This window comes from Schistocerca piceifrons, chromosome 2, assembly GCF_021461385.2.
Source record: "Schistocerca piceifrons isolate TAMUIC-IGC-003096 chromosome 2, iqSchPice1.1, whole genome shotgun sequence".
NCBI classification, from domain to species: domain Eukaryota; kingdom Metazoa; phylum Arthropoda; class Insecta; order Orthoptera; family Acrididae; genus Schistocerca; species Schistocerca piceifrons.
In genome coordinates this window covers 63,122,459-63,141,137 of record NC_060139.1, presented here as the reverse complement: position 1 = coordinate 63,141,137, position 18,679 = coordinate 63,122,459, and positions in this window count along the sequence as shown.

The window sequence follows — 18,679 nt, the reverse complement described above, 5'->3', positions numbered from 1 at the left end:
GACAGTGTTGCCACGTGATACCGTCATCTGGCTGACCTCCCTGTTGCCGGTGCATACAACTAACCGTGTTTCTTCCCTGGACTCAGCTAGTTGACAGCTGACGAATGCAGACACTTCTGTAGACCTCACGGAGCAGAATTCTCCTGCCTCTGTGCCCTGTAGCTGCGTGTCTTCGAAGGTTGGCACTAGGCAGCCGGCCGAGGTGACACCCCTTCATTTTTTCCTCGTTATGACTCTCCTCCAATCGAATGTTAGTGGCCTTTGGTCCAACAAAAAGGATTTGCGGCTCTTACAATTGCAGCATCCAATTGTTCTCTGCCGTCAGGAAACAAAATTGCATTCTCTTGACAGCTTTGAGCTCTTGCGTTTCTTCCCAGTCCATTTTGACCTTCACGCGAGCTCGGCATTCCATTTTGTGGAGGAATCTTGCTGCTGATGACATTCGTAGTCGACCTATTTCCCCAACTACCTGCCTTCAAGCTGTTTCAGATTGCGTTTTCCTTCCTCACTTCCTTTCTCCTTTGTAACATTTACATCCCTCCATTATTTGGTGTAACCAGAGCAGACTTCATCCAGCTTATTGGGCAACTCCCTCATCCCTTTTTGGTGCTCAGTGACATTAATGAACACCACCCTCTTTAGGGTTCTCCCAGAATCTGTCCAAGAGTTGCTTCCTTGGCTGACCTTCTCGTCCAACTTAACCTCATTTGCCTTAACACGGGAGCACCTGTATTCTTTCAGACTCCATACACACCTATTCCCATTTGGACCTCCTGCACTGCCAAGCTTGCCCATCATCTCTAGTGGTTCGTCCTCTCTGGCATGTACTCCAGTGACCATTTCGTATGTGCTATCCATTTGCTGACTCCTGCCCCACCTCCGTACACACCCAAATGGCAGCTTACTAAGGCCAACTGGAGGCTTTACTCCTCCCTGGCGACCTATGACGAGCATCATTTCCCCAGTTGTGACGACCAGGTGGAATATCTTAAAAACTTTATCCTTATCGCCACAGGACGTACCATTCCTCACACTTCCTCTTCACCAAGCTGTGTCCTGGTCCCTTGGTGAATTGGGGGAATTCACGTGCGGAGACATGCTTTCTGCATTTGTAACTGTCATACTATGACGGCAAACTGCATTAATTACAAACAGATGCGTGCACAGTGCTGCAGTGTTGCCGCATTCTTTGGGATAGCAAAAAAGCTAGCTAGATTTCATTCACTAGTTCAACAGTTCCACTCCCTCTTCCGTCGTGTGATACAACCTCCGACGGCTCACGGAGACCAAGATCCGTTCCCCAATTTCCAGCCAGACAGTAGCAAACAATGTCATTATGGACCCTATTGCTATCTCCAACACCTTGGGCTGCCATTTTGTGGAGATTTCGAGCTCCTTCCACTATCACCCTGCCTTTCTTTATCGGAAATGGGCAAAGGTAGCTTGACCAACACCCTTCTCTTATCCGAATCGTGAGTGCTACAATGACACCTTTACTATGAAGGAGCTAGATCATACTATCATTTCATCCAGATCCTCCGTCCCAGGGCCAGACGCTGTTCATACTCAGATGTTGCAGCACTTTCTCGTTCGGGCAAGCATTTTCTGCGTAATACATATAAGCAGCTGGGCAGAGGGCCCATTTACCAGACACTGGTGTGAAGCCACTGTTGTACCTATAACTAAGCCCGGTAAGGACAAACACCTTCCTTCCATCAGCCCATTTCTCTTACCGGCTATGTTTGCAAGGTAATGGAACATATGATTCTTGCCTGGCTGGTATGCTGGCTCATGTCTTGCAACTTACCAGCCACTGCACAGTGTGGATTTAGAGTGCAGCGTTCTGTGGGTTGACCATCTCATCACTTTGTCCACCCATGTCATGAATGGTTAACTCCAGAAATCCCAGAATGGCCGTGTTTTTCGATTTCGAGAAAGACTCAGACACCTGTTGGAGGACTGGTGTGGCCGCATGCCCTGTTCCCTTCAGGAATTTTTAAAAGACAGAGTTTCCAAGGTTCCTGTTGGCTCTGCCTTGTCGGGCACCTTTATCCAAGAAAACGGTGTGCCTCAAGGTTCCATTGTGAGCGTCGTCATTCTTGCTATCGTCATTAACCCTATAGTGGCCTGCCTCCTGCCGGGCACCTCCGGCGCTGTTTTTGTTCACAATTTTGCCATATATTGCAGTTCTCCACGGACTTGCCTCATGGAGCGGCGTCTTCAGCGATGTCTCGTTTGTATGAATATCTGGTGGCACAATTGGTTTCTTCCACCATCTTTACATCTTGGGCCTGTTGCTCTTCCATTCATTGAAACTACGAAATTCCTAGGACTCATGCTTTATAGGAAACTATCTTGGTCCTCCCACGTGTCTTATCTGGCAGTCTGCTGTATGTGGTCCCTCAATGTCCTTCGTGTCCTCAATGGTACTTCTTGGACACCAGATCGAACCACCCTCCGCCATTTGTACCAGTCCCATGTCTGTTTGAAACTAGACTGTGGGTATTTCATTAATGTGTGCGCACATCCGTCCCTCGTACGCCATCTCAATACTATCCACTATCGTGGCATCCATTTTGCCCCTGGCGCCTTTTGCATTAGTCCGGTTGAGAGTCTATGTGCAGAGGCTACTGAACTACCACTGTCTTAATGCCTTGACTTTCTCCTCGGCGGATATGCTTGCTATTTGCCATGCGTGGCCACCCTCCCTATGCCTCTTTCTTTCATAACTCGTTTGGCCGTTAGTATGGGGCGTGTCCCTCTTCTGTTATGTCCTGGAGTTCGCTTTAGGCTCTTGCTCTGGCAGCTTATCGTCATGCTGCCTACAGTTTTCCCGGTGGCTGTGAATCCTACACCACCTTGGCTTCCTGCAGCGGTCCACGCTCACCTTTGCCTTTATTCACTTCCTAAGGACAGTACTCCAGCCTTGCTGTATTGCCTTCAGTTTCACGACCTTCACATAGAATTTCGCGATAGTACCTTTGTGTACAATGATGGCACTCTGACTGTGGTGTCAGATGTGTTGATGTGCCTTCGTCATTGGCCCCCTGTTTTTAGTATCGGCTTCCAGAACACTGCTCAGTATTTACAGCAGAGGTCTTTGATCTGAATCAGCTCATGCAGTATATCTGGCCACACGAGCTTTTAAATTGTGTAACCTGCTCAGACTCGGCGTCCTTCAAAGCCTCTTTGTGCATTCTCTGTAACGTCGGTCTGACCAGAAACAAAGCCGCTGATGCTGCAGCCACAGCTGTAGTCCTCATACCTCGGCCTGCTAATTCTTCCACTCCCTCCGATGATCTCTCTGTTTCCATCTGTCAGCAGGTGATGTCACTTTGGCATCTCCACTGGTCCTCCCTTCATAACAAGCTCAAGGTTACTAAGCATCTCCCAGCAGCTTGGATGACCTCCTCTTGGCCCTCTCTCTGCGAGGAGATCATTTTAACTAGGTTGCATACTGGGCATTGTTTCTTCAGCCATTGCCATTTAACTGGTGCTACCCCACCACTTTGTGCGCATTGTGCCCAACTTTTGATTGTCCGCCATTTCCGGACGGAATGCCTTTCTTTTTTTTCTCTCTCTCTCCATACGTTCCTGTTTGTGTTTGCCATCTTGAGTTATCAGCTGGGCTGTGGACTGTCCTATTTTTTTATCCTAACAGCAATATGTTGAAGGCCATTTAATTATTACTTCTGGACCTTCATTTCTCTATGGCATATTTTATAGACCTTCCTCCATATCCCTGTTTTTAGCTGTCTTCTCTTCCATCAATTGGGATTGATGTGTAGTCGTTTTTAACTCTTTATATTCGTATTGTACAGTTTTGACATTGGTGCGTATGACCCTATTGTTTTTTTTTGCCCTAAAACGCAAGTGCGTGCGCGTGTGTCCTGTAGAACAAAACTCCTTCATATTATTAATAATGTTATTGCATCTGTGGATTATTCCCTCGCTGAGGGGGCTTGACTGTGCTCCACCTGGGGTCGTTATTTTGAAACTCCTTCGCTGGCCAGTGTGGCCGAGCGGTTCTAGGTGCTTCAGTCTGGAACCGCGCGACAGCTACGGTTGCAGGTTCGAATCCTGCCTCGGGCATGGATGTGTGTGATGTCCTTAGGTTAGTTAGGTTTAAGTAGTTCTAATTTCTAGGGGACTGATGACCTCAGATGTTAAGTCCCATAATGCTCAGAGCCATTGGAACCATTTTGTAACTCCTTATTCTTACACATACCAAGAGTTTGTTCTACCAGATACTCAGTTAGGTAATTACTGAGGCAATCGTGATAAGGTGTCAGCAATGATACTTCCACTTCCTTTTACGTAAACAGTCTCAAAATCGTATGACTGAAGAAACATTGTCTAACAGGCAAGATGATAATGTAATAGTTTACATGATAGTAAGACACTCGAGGCTCAGTGATCATAGTACGCCCTGACATGTCCTTCAGAAAAGTAGTTAAAGTTCTTAAGAGCTCGGAGAGTAGCCAAGGTCTCTAGTTCAGTTGCAGAATATCGCCGTTTGCATTCGGACAAGGTCATACTGGCAAAACTGATTATATTTAATTGTAAAAATACAGCAACCAGCCACTTTTTAATGCGTTTTATTTATGCCAATATGCATTTCGGGTTTGCACCCATCTTCAGCTGGCAAATTACATGGATCTTCAGTTACTACAGTAGTACAATCTCGACAGCAGTTTGGATGCTGCAGCAGACATTCTCCTCTCCTTGTTTTTTCTTAACTTTTCTTCTTTCTTGCAACAACACAAACACTTTTTACCACGTATTTTACACAGGCGCACTGCGTTATCCGCCATGTTGTCGACAACATGGCGGATAACGCAGTGCGCCTGTGTAAAATACGTGGTAAAAAGTGTTTGTGTTGTTGCAAGAAAGAAGAAAAGTTAAGAAAAAACAAGGAGAGGAGAATGTCTGCTGCAGCATCCAAACTGCTGTCGAGATTGTACTACTGTAGTAACTGAAGATCCATGTAATTTGCCAGCTGAAGATGGGTGCAAACCCGAAATGCATATTGGCATAAATAAAACGCATTAAAAAGTGGCTGGTTGCTGTATTTTTACAATTAAATATCATTATCCACGGCCACGGAGCTCAACAGTCCAAATATAATGGACAAATTGTTGAAAACTGATTATCCTTACGTGCTGTGTTATTTCTTAAAAGTCTTTGTTTGGAGAAATAAAAAGTTAAGTTAATCTTTTGTTTACCATGTTAACTCATTTGCTAATTATTTCTGCTCCAGTCCAGTGTCCGTATGGCAACTGTTGTCGCACTGTTGTACCCCATCTCTTCTTACCATTGTGTATGAAGTTGAACACAACATCCACTACTTTATCAGGTTATACAATGAGACTGTGTCTCAGGTGTATCATTGTCAGGTCATCCACTGTCCTTGTTGCCCTCTTAGTCTTTGCAGTATCCTTGTCAAACCGTAAAAGACTACCGCCCTTACCCCAGCAACTGTTCATACAGCAGAACCCACTTTATGTACCCACCATTCATCTACTCCAACCTGACTGTTGTAAAAATACAAAATTAAAGATATTGCAGCAAGTGAAATTCCTCCTACTGTTTATGCATTGATACATTCATGGCCATGACATTCTACATGTGGATGATTGCCTCTGCTAGAGCAAGTGACTGAGGTGAACTGCCCTCTTGAGGATTTAAAGTAAACCATTTCCTTGAACTCAAGAGTGTGAACTTGCTCTCCGTCACATGCTCTCACCTCATCTCAGAATTATCATGCAGTGGATCCTTTTTTATCAGCTGTATCCTTCTTATATTTGCGTACTAAAAGTTTGTGTGTATACTTCTTTACAGTTCGCACGCTAAGTGCCGACCATTCTTTTCCATTTTTATCACTTTATATTTTCTTTCTTTGTCACCTCTCATATATTTCTACTTAATATTAATTAAATTGCAATAATCCACATGCCATTTTCTTCTTCCAATCCAGATGTACTTCCAACTTTAGTCATTTCCAAATGTGGGACAGCATAGTGCCTCTTACTATCTTTGATCCATTTTCCCTGATGTTGTTTCCTTCATCCTGGCTTCCGTCTATTGTACTCTCCTTCCTCAGACATGGTTAGTCTTAATTAGCCATCTTTAGAGTAGACAGACCCCTCTCACCTTCAGTATTCTCACAACTGTTTCCACTGTGAAGAATAACCCAGTCACTCCAAACTAAAAGTGTTGTGATGTATTTCCACGTGTGCCAATCAGCAGTATTGATGGTTCCACCTCCAGAAGATAATACAAGCTTTTATCATTGAATTTAAGTTGTTTTTAACTGATTTGGCTTTCTTTTGTCTATTAGCAGAGAAACGGACATGTTAATTGTTGAACAGTGGTGAAATCAAAGGCTTGCTCTGCATCAGGAACTACAGATTTTAATACTGTTTTATTGATGGATAGCTAAGTGAAATAAAGGTTCTTTTGGGTATGTCTCAGAAAATGAAATGCATTCTTGTAGCACAACAGTATTGTTGAAATGTTTTATTTTTTTATTGTTGGCATTTGGTCATCGCGCCATACAGCCATGTCATATACGCAATATTTTTCTTAATGGTTGTTCTACTATACATTTTGTAAATTGCTATTTACAAAGTATTTAGGGTATGAATAAATGATTGATACATGTTACCACTATAAACTACTGATAAAGTGATTTATACCTCAATAAAGGGTGCACAGAAAGTCTGGGAACACTTTTAATTATTCATTGCACAAGAACTGAACATGGTATACATGTTATGTGTATAGCATTTTGAAGAGTAACGCTGAAAGTTTTTTCATTTTTTATTTTACAAACCTTCAACATGCACGACGCACAGATTTCTTTGGACTCCTTATGAATGTCTCTCGTACGCACTCCACATTCACTTTGCTCATACTGGGACATCTGCTTCTCGTTGCCGGGCACAAGCAACCTTTTATAACGAATCTTTTTTTGCCATTGGTAAAAGGCCCTCCTTGTTGCTGGCTTCTTACTGTACTTGGTTCTAAACATCCCTTGAACAACTGTAGCACAACTGTTTTTGTCAAACAAGAACACAGAAAGCTCGATGAGCATCTGAATGCACTATGTTTGCATCTAGCGCTGACTGTCGGCAAATTACCGAACTACGTTGTGGCGGTGTACATGAAAAAAGAACTTTTAGGATTTCTTTTCAAAATGACACGTAAGATATCTGAACAATGTTTCGTTCTTGTGCGATAAATAATTGAAAGTGTTCCTGGACTTTATGTATACCCTTTATTAAAGAAAATCAAAACATAACATACAAAAATCCGCACGTCAGGTTCACACCGTTTTCAGATAGTTAGGTCACACATATTTAAGTGATTTATCATCACATTTCAAACTAGTGCATTCTTTTGGGTTCACAACGCTGCAGCAGACATTGTAAGAGGAATCTGTGCGTTAAACAATGTACTGATGAAGGATATTTCATGTTTTTTGTATCTGGTACACGAGAACAGTAGTGATCCACACCACCTACATTGCATAAATCACGTAATGGAGATTCCTTCAATCCTATGCGGAGTAGTTGGGTAGAGAACTACTTCTGATTTAAGCGCTTGCGTGTAGTTGTTCTTATGAATCGTCTATTATTCCAATCACTAAACTGAGGGGGTCTATTTTAGGCTGCAGCTGGCCATATTGTAGGCCTTTAGATATCTTGGTAGAATCACATTTTTTAATTAAGCTCAGTATTTCTTAATAAGGAAGTCTCTAATTTCAGATTTCATCAACATTCATTGCGTAGCTATGTCTACTATTTCATAATGAAAGATGCCACTGTGTGCTGGAAGCCACAAGAAATTAGTAGTGGGACAAAGGTGGCGGCCAAAGACATGGCAACGTTGCACTGACATCAAGGTGGGGAAGTTCAAAATTTCTTCATGTAAATACGTCAATAGCGCTGCCTTAGCGAACCTAACTTCAAATGGTAGGAAATTCAGATTTATTGGTGGGAATGTCAAATTTTAAGTGCTCATCTTGAGATCTGGACACAAACTGACCTAGTTCAAAACACAAGCACAAGACGCTGCTGTTGGCCCTCCTCCCCCGCCACATCTGGAAATAGGTAGGAAATTCGCTCAGTTTGTGTAGAGGTGCTGGACCTCATGATGGTAGGATAATATAGCACGCATAAAGCATTGTTTGAACAATTTAAGAATATTGTTTGATTCTGAAACCGCAGTATACCTCGAAACTGACATTGATTAAACAATTTTGGTGATGCTAAACAACTGCAGTACTTTTCTTTTATTCGAGTAATGAAAAGACCCATATGATTACACTGTCACAGATCGCGCTAAATACACCTGGTGATTGTAACTTGCCGTCCACCAGAGCGGCACCCACTTGAAGGAGCTATGCGCCAGGCCCGCATCACCAGCCAGGGCCTGACATGCGGCAGCCGCAATGCCACGCTAAGCAATTAATGTTACATGGGGAAATACCTCAGATTTTCTCCTTCTCCCTGGCACACTTTCCTTGTGGCACACGGGTACCCCTTGTCATGTAACATGCACTACTTCAGGGATGGTTAAATCTGGCAATGTGCAGAATGTCACATACGTACCTTGAAGATGTCACAAAACAATCTAATGATGCTGCTTCAGAAGATCTGCCACAGAAAATATTAAACAGTTGGCTTCACAAACTGAACATATATATCACAAAAGCAGAACTCGAAACACCCTTGCGCACAAAGCCCTGAGGGCTGTAGATGGAGCTGACACCATCTCCAGTATCTAGAATTGTGTTAATATTTACTATCCAAGTTATGTCAATGAGAAATGATTCAGCAATCGCGAATTAATTTACTGATCCCGAAACCGATATCAGCTGCTAATCCAATCTTATGCGCCAAAACGATGATATTTGGAAGCTGAAAAAAATCTCTTAACTCTAAATAGGACACCCACCACATTCAGAGTTTTAGCTGCTTGTTTGAAGGCTCTGTCAGAGAGAGAAAACTGAATCCTACAGCTGCTGTGGTCCTAATCACTTTTCCGAAAGGCTTAGTGGGCTCAGTTTATACTTCTTGCTGCAGTCAGGGATGTTAAGGCTGTTGCTTTATATTTTTGTCATTTTTAGAAGCACACTAGTATCTAAGCGCAGACAAGACACTCAGAACAATTTCATATCTAGAAGTTCAAGACATATTTCGAAACCCAACACATAGCAGGGAAAAAACAAAGTAAACAGAATTTGAAGCACTGTCCAACAACGAGAAAAATGGCTGGAATTTTCAGTGAATTTTCGATGTTGTACAACTGCTGATCTCGAGAAGCTCTGAACCAGAGGCGGCTGGTTTGCTCCGAATACTCGAACAAAGAAGACATCATGCAACTTTCCGTACACACATTGCCCCATCTTGTTCGAATCATGCCGTAGAGGCTCCTACGCCCTGCACAAAGGATGTCTTGTGATATGACGTCACGGAACTTCCTGTGAATGGAGTATTCTGATTGGTTCTTACTAAACTTGCCCGCAAATTGTTACTTTTGGTGTGGGATCATTGTCTGCCACTTTCCACAGACGGGCAAATTACGATAATTTCAGTGGCAAACTAATTTGTACAAATCTAAAAACATACAGCAGTCATACTGCACTGACAGTTAAACCCTGCAAAAGTGGTCTACAGATCATGAAATACGGGAACTATCGCCAAAGACACTTCCTCGATTACACTGCTTCAATGTTTCGACGTGAAACCAATCTCCAACTACGCTATATCACGACAAATGATTGAACCATCATACTATGGCGATGTAGTAAACTCAATTCGTATCCTGCTCCATATAAAATCAAAACTTCTGCATCCTACATATATCTCTCGACCATCAGATACTTGTACATATACTGCGGAGATGGACAGATCACAAAAAAGCACATGTACCGTATATAGTCGTAGCACTATATATTTCCCGTGAGGTCGGTCGGTTATCCACTATGGTCAATGGTCACGAGGCAACTGACGTCCATATGATAGCTTGAAGGGCGATCAGTGCGCCCTCCGCAGACAGCAGCCACAGTCTGAACTGTTGCACAAAGGCGTCCGCTAGTGGTACTGTTTCCAATCTGACCTGTCTACTGCCATGGTTTCTGCAACGAGTTGCGACCATCTCCACCACTCGGGGATTACAAGGACATTTACTGTAGGCACTGTCGACGAGAAATGCTTCATCAATCGCTAAATAATTGACCGATATCGAAACTGATGTCAACTGCAATATTCGTTTTTACGAGGCATAAAACGGCATATTTGTGACACGTTTATGCTCAAATCGTAGATTAGCATACGAAAATTTACGGAATTTCGTGTATTTTCTCATGGTTTGCTAGAATGTCATATCATTTACGCGATAGTTCTCGATATGAGTCACATAGCAGTATGCTACCAATAGCTTGCACAGTATCATTCCGAAGATAGAGTGGAAAATATATTTCTAGAAACCCGAAACTTTAGCGAGATCGTTATGTGAGACATGCTGCAAACCACTGAATAACTGGAAACTTGTTTCGTCTGTGAAGACCTTTACATGAAAGCTCGAAAATAGAGGAAACTGGTAGTTCCATTCATATTTTTTAACAAATATCGATGTCAATGATATAACAGATTCCAGATCATCCTTGCAATTAACAAAGTCAACTAAGGTTTCAACACTTGTAACTGTACAGGGTAACAATTGCTGAATTACATGAAGATAATCGTAAATTAGCAACAAACTACGGCATGCACACATTTTATTAAACATGTAAACGTCACTACAGATACTTGGATTTGAGTTACGACATGTTCGATATGCCTGCCATCATTGGCGATGATGTGGCACAGAGGATTACTGAAATTCTGCGTGACTGCTGATGTGCCAGAACATCAATGCTGTCGATGATCTGCTGAATGGCCGTTTTAGGCTCAGCAATGGTCTTGTGGCTATTGCTGTGCGTCTTGTCTTTAACATATCCCCTTAAAAAGGAGTCACATTTGTTCAGATCTAGAGAATACGGCTGCCAATCGAGGCCCATGCCAATGGCCTCTCTGTGCCCCAGACCCAGAATCCAGTCCCTGAAGTGCTCTTCCAGTACATCACTTTCCTGCTTTGATGCAGTCGATCTGTCTTGCAAGAACCACATCTTGTCGAAATTTGGGTCACTTTGAATAAAGGGGATGAAATCATCTTCCAAAACCTTCACGTACCATTCAGTAGTCACTGTGCCATCTAGGAATATTGCACCAATTATTCTGTGACTGGACATTGCACGCCACACAGTCACCTGTTGAGGGTGAAGAGTATTCTCGATCACAGAATGCAGATTCTCTGTCTCCCAAAAGATCCAATTTTGCTTATTGATGAACCCATCCAAATGAAAGTGGGCTTTATCAGGCATGTACGTACTAATTCCCATCATGCCCTTTGGCCAAACGTACAGTTTGGACATCGTAAGGCAAATTGTTCAGAAGTTATGACTCTATTATTTCATACAGTTCCACAATTGTCACACTGTATGCGTTCCCCATGTGTAGAGAAACAGCAAATGTCTCTTCCACATATTTTTCACCATCTAGATGCACACAACACACATGACAGACGATGTTCAACAAAATAAAGAGGGTAAATTTGTAGAATGGCAGTACAAACAGTCAACCAGTCAATTTACATGGGAGGGAATAATTGTCCAGTGCGAACACTCGCTCATATTGAATCTTCTCGAATTTCCATAGAGAATACTTGCAACATGTGTGATCATAAAGGCTGCCCAATGTATACTGTGTCAGTTTGCCATTCATCCACCTAGAGGGCGCCATAGTTAAGTCGGCTGCATGCTTCTACCTCAGCCTGTGCAGTTTGGGTGGCTCAATGACAGCTTATACCCTTCGCCACAGATGTCAGTTCGTTCTGGCCACCGGCTGCTTCTACCATGCAGCTGCACGCCAGGCAGAATCGCCTAGGAAACCGACCAGATATTTATCAGTGTAATTACAATTAAATATTACGATCGTAGCGCCAATATGGCGACATTCAACAATGAGCAAAGTATCAGAAATAGTTCCTCCTGATGACTATGTGTCTGGAAATATCAATATCTATACTGTTCTTATGATTAGACATAATTTTCCAAGTGAAATCTTTCATCCCCTTACGAGGTGTTGAAATAGCAATTTCTCAAATCATATTCATAGCTCCCTTATGACTGGACAAAGCAATTTTCTGTGCACATGTCGGAACACTGACCGGAGTAGCTTTAGGTCACAACACATGCCTTATAAGCCTGATCACAGCAAATGTATCATACTTCTTCTACTAAGTATAATACTTCACCAATAACTGAATGCTGGTGGCACCAAACGATACAGAACGAAAATCCGCAATGGATGGAGATGCCTCATTGTTTTGTTTGTGATTGGTACCATTGCGTCTTACGAAGAAAGACATAATAGTTTTATAAGCGACTTGCTATTAAAACACAATTGGAATGACTATGTTAATGTCACCATGCATAAAAACAGGTCTTGGTTGTACAGGCACACGCAAGTATCACTAATGATATCCAAGTTACAGCATTACAAATCAAGTTACGCTATTGCTTCCGACTGAAGTGGTCTTACACACAAATACCGCAACATTCAATATATGTGGTGATCGTAGGGGTGTGTAAACAGACCGAAAGTGTGGGTGCTCGTCAATGGCGGTGTAAGCTTGTAATAAAATCACCCTTCTCACCGAATTTAGAGAGTGGTCCAGCTAATGAATGTGGTATTTTCAACTGCCTCATACTGCCACTAGATATTTCTCACATACAGTATTTGTAATGCACTGTATCTCGATGCTATATAGGCAGTGTAACAAAGGTTCTGTGATATATCCACTAGGTTACTGGAGAGGGAGGATGGTGGTTGATTGAGATTGATCATGTGCAGTAGATGGTGTGCTATGTGAAGAATCATTAAAAATGCAATGTCTGGCGTTAGGAACTTGCTTATTAATAATAGTGATGTTGTAACTGTTGGTTGGTAATATTTACTGACAAAATGCAACCTAGCGCTAGATTGCATACTTATGGCTATCCTGTGTGGTCGTTTTTTAGTACGACTTTAAAAGAGAGAGATTATTAATTGATGACCGATGCGTCGGTTCTTGATTGTGTTCAGGAGACGTACGGATTGATTACACGAAGGGGTTTTCTTAATTGACCTTTTCACCTGGATTACCTTCACGCAATCAGAATATTCGATGAAAATACCTAAGGGACCTATTTGAATATAAAAATGGAAATGAAAGCAAATTAGTGGAATTTCGTAAGAGAAAGATTAACAAATCGGAAGTTGAACACATTAGTGGTCTCCCAAACACAATCGAGACACTGCAATAAAGAGCGAACCTGTAACAAAGCTCATATACAATTTGAACATCATTTTTGGCTATGGTTCAAATGGCTCTGAGCACTATGGGACTCAACTGCTGAGGTCATTAGTCCCCTAGAACTTAGAACTAGTTAAACCTAAGGACATCACAAACATCCATGCCCGAGGCAGGATTCGAACCTGCGACCGTAGCGGTCTTGCGGTTCCAGACTGCAGCGCCTTTAACCGCACGGCCACTTTGGCCGGCCATCATTTTTGGTTAGTGAAAGAAAAGAAAAGAAGAAAATTAGTGCATCGTAAAATATTAATATATTTTGAACAAATTGGCATTAAACTTCTACACATTGACAAATACACAATAAATGCATGACTTACATCTGATATTTATTTTGTGGATGGCGCAGTCCAATAATCGCTGCTTTGTCAGTCCACTCCTTCTTAAGATTAAATGTCTTTGCGTGTGCGTAAGTACATTGTATCCACACCCGAGTTACCGAAATGTTTGTTCGTCGTTTCACATAGTTTTTACATAAAATAAAAATACAACTTGTAGCAATGCTATGTAGTACGTCTCAACATGTCAGCGACCAAAAGTACAAGGGATAATGAAGTCTCTAGAATATTTCTTAACAAAAGATAGATTGTTCTTTCTTCTGTTTCAAAACTTCTTGCTATCCAGCCCTGCGGCAATGATTTTAAATATCTGCGCCCAGCGGGTCATAGTGTTTACTTAGAGCATTCAAACGCTGGACGCGCGTCTAGGTATAGGCGCACATAAAAAAAATTTCATCTCTTTACTCCCGCGCTGTGATGCTTAGCATCTTTACGAACTACAGCTCGTTGGCTGTCCGTTTCTTTAATGAGAAATATCTCACAAAGCGAAGTAGCTGAAATCCATTAATATTAAAAATGCCAGATTGAAGTCATAAGAAATGTACAAAATCCTATGACCAATACACTGGCTCTTTCAGATCTATAGTGATACACTTTCTGGTAGACATGCTGTCTGCATGCTGTCTCCATTCAGCGTTGGATCCTGTGGAGATGGCTTTTAATGATTACAGCCACTGGTGAATCATATTCACGGCACTCGCGTATGTCAAAGGGAGTCACCTTTTCGAACCTGTGTGCTAAGGACTCCACACAGAAAAACTCCAATGTGGTTTAAGAGTGTCTCTCTGCATCTTGTAATTTTTCCTCAGTCTCTGCAGCACCCTTCCTGCAGCTTTGTCCACGTGATCATTCCAATTAGACAGAAATGAGCAGAAGTCACAGAGTGCTGTATTTACCCCTTCTGCGTCCCATAGAGAAACTTTGTGAGCTGAGTTAATTTGACAGAACCTTGTTTTGACACCGAGCGAGGTGGCGCAGTGGTTAGCACACTGGACTCGCATTCGGGAGGACGACGGTTCAATCCCGTCTCCAGCCATCCTGATTTAGGTTTTCCGTGATTTCCCTAAATCGTTTCAGGCAAATGCCGGGATGGTTCCTTTCAAAAAGGGCACGGCCGATTTCCTTCCCCATCCTTCCCTAACCCGAGCTTGCTCTCCGTCTCTAATGACCTCGTTGTCGACGGGACGTTAAGAAACACTAACCTGACCTAACCTTGTTTTGACCACTCAATGGAAATGGGAACATGTTGTCATAGTTCTGCAAACTGTGTACATTGTGTGAGGTCAGTGCCGAATGAAGCTTTCTCCTGAACATGAGATATTAAAAAAGACAGTACAAGCATTTATAATGGTGTTTATTATTGAGAAAATTAGGACAACTCCACATCATACGGGAACTGGAAGAATGCTGAGGATTTTGCTACTACCATGCAGTGCTTTTCCAAACTGCATACAGATATTGCAGTCCCAAGGAGATCTGCATCTCTCAGGATGCATTCGTGTCTGTCACCCGAACATTCTCTCTACCCTCATTATTTTTTTGTACCATCCACCACAAAAAAATTGAACAATAATAACTCCACTGACATTTCGTGATAGAGAACTCGCTAAGGAAACTTCCTGGCAGATTAAAACTGTGTGCCGGACCGAGACTGCAACTCGGGACCTTTCCCTTACACGGGCAAGTGCTCTGCCATCTGAGCTACCCAAACACGACTCACGCCCCGTCCTTACAGCTTTACTTCTGCCAGTACCTCGTCTCCTACCTTCCAAACTTTACAGAAGCTCTCCTGCGAACCTTGCAGAACTAGCACTCCTGAAAGAAAGGATACTGCGGAGACATGGCTTAGCCACAACCTGGGGGATGTTTCCAGAATGAGATTTTCACTCTGCAGCGGAGTGTGCGCTGATACGAAACTTCCTGGCAGATTAAAACTGTGTGCCGGACCGAGACTCGAACTCGGGACCTTTGCCTTCGCGGGCAAGTGCTCTACCATCTGAGCTACCCAAGCACGACTGTGAGGACGGGGCGTGAGTCATGCTTGCGTAGCTCAGTTGGTAGAGCACTTGCCCGCGAAAGGCAAAGGTCCCGAGTTCGAGTTTCGGTCCGGCACACAGTTTTAATCTGCCAGGAAGTTTCATATCAGCACACACTCCGCTGCAGAGTGAAAATCTCATTCAACCCTATAAGGTATTACCGCATCTCTCTCTTCTGATATATCAGGAAACAAATACTGTCTGCATGTTGACGTTGAGCATATGTGGTGATCCCATTAAATATATATTAGTCCACTGCAGCAGGTGGTCAGTGACTGAAATCGCTTGCACAGACCAGTGTAAACCTCATCACCTTTACGGTAGGAGGAACTTTTCGGATGGACTAAGAGTTGCAAGAGAATATCCCTACGTTGTTGATTGATATACTGTTTTTCTGCTGTAACACATCCAAGCAGTGTATGACCACAGCTGTGTACACAGCCATAACTTTTTTTTCTACCAAGACTTCAAGGTTTGTGTCAGGTGCTAAACTTATTTTAACATGTTCTTATCCATTAGCTCCCACAGGAAGCTGGACATCACATAGTGTAAATTACGCTGCTGCTGCTCACACAACACACAGTATGGCTGAAATAAGACAGAGGCAGTGTTTCTTATAGACAAAAATGTGGAGGACATCACAAATATGGAAACTGGAAGAATTTGTGCAACTGTGCAGCGTTTCCAAATAGCTGTCCAAAGATGATCATCTTTAAATTTTATCTCATCTTCCAAAGTGATGGGGTAGCAAATGTCTTGTTGTTCTGTTTGACTGATTCTTCATATTGCAGATCTCTATTTCGGTGCTGGCCATTCCTGGAAAGTGTTGTTCACACCAAGACTCTCCCCCTCTCAAACGAGAGGTGTTAGTCAATCATTATGTGGTAATCAACAATGTACCAGTGGACAGATGGGGTGGAAAAGACGCCGTCGAATGGGACAATGTACAGTAACAATCACCACATTTGATAGTGCAATCAATTTTACTAGTTTTCCTGTAATTTCAATGGCAGGCAGTGACATGAAAGCAAGCTTCCCAATTTGTCTATCATTGCTAAACCACCCCCACCACTACTTTGTGTGTACTTGATACTAGATTAGATCAGATTACGTTCCATACTCCCAAAATATGAGATGATTCTTGTAAGTGTGGAACTTGTCAGAATATATAATATAAAATCATAAAACATCTGAATATAATACTCAATATCCTGGTTATTGGTCAGGAGATTGTGAAAATAAGTGAATACAATACAGTAAACAGGAACTGCTAGTATGTACAGAATTAGTACTGTCAGAATGAAACAGTTATGCACTTCTAATAAATTTATCACTTACAAAACACCTCAACTTGATTGTCGTGACTAAGTGCTGTCGAAACTGAAATCTAGCAGACATTTTTAATTTAGCTGGTGTAACAGTGCTGTTAAGGTAGTCATCTATAGAGTAGAAGGAGTCACTTATCAAAAAGTCATTCAAACCCTGTTTAAACTGTGCTTTATCTGAAACTAAGTTTTTAATGGTTGCTGGAAATTTATTGAGAATGAGTGTTCCTGAATAGTGGCCCCCTTTTTAGACCAAGGTAAATGGTTTTAGGTTTTAATGTAGATTGTTCTTGTTCCTAGCATTGATACTATGTATTGACCTCTTGGTTGGAAATAGAGATATATTACTTGCAACAAATTTCGTTAAGGAATAAATATACTGAGAGGCAATGATCAGAATACAGAGTTCCTCAAACAGGTTTCTACATGATGTTCTTGAATTTAAACCACAAATGATTCTTATTACATGCCTTTGCATTCCAAAACCTTTTGCTCAGTTTGACAAGTTACTCAGAATTGGATCCCGTGTGACAATAGAAGGAAAGCAAGCAGATTATTCTAGTTTTTTTGTATTTATGTCTCCTACATCTGACATCACTCCTACTGCAAAAACAGACTTGTTTAGGTGCCACAGCATTTCTAAATTTGTTATTGGGTTGTAATCCCAGAAATTTAACACTGTCAACCTCTTTGATATGCATGTCTTCATATGTCATATGCATGCTGGGAGGAAATATCTTACATGTTCTGGACTGCATATAGTGGGTCTTTTCAAAGTTCAATGATAGTCAATTAACTTTAAACCATTTATTAATGTCAGTGAAAATCTAATTAGCAGCATTTTCTAAATCTGTACTTGACTGGCTACTTTTTGCAATGTTTGCATCAGCTGCAAACCAAACAAACTTAGTATCTGACTATGTAACAGATGAGATTCATTAATGTGGACAAGAAAAAGTAATGGACCCAAGATGAAACCTTGAGGAACACCACATGTAATTAATTCTCAATCAGATGAAGACTGACTGCTTACTGTACAGGTATTCATGGTGGCATCCTTTATTTCCTGTTAGTGAGATAAGACTCAAACCATTTCGCAGTACTGCCAGTTACACCATGATATTCTAAATTACTTAAGAGAACGCTGTGATTCACACACTAAAACTCTTTTGACAGGTCACAGAAAATTCCAGTAACACCTAATTTGCTATCTAGTGAATTAAGTACGTTCTCACTGTACATGTGAATAGTTTTCTCTACACAGAACCCTTAAGAAACTCAAACTGTGGCTTGGACAATGTATTATTTGCAGTCAGATGCTTTGGGAGATTCTTGAACACAACCTTCTCAAATATTCTTGAATAAGCCAGAAAACGTGAAATCAGTCAGTAGTTTGATGGTATCTCTTTATCCCCCTTCTTGTAAAGAAGCCTGACTTCAGCATATTTTAACCATTCAGGAAATGTAACGCTGATAAGAGTTTGATTAGACAAGTAACTTTAGATAGATCTCAATTCGC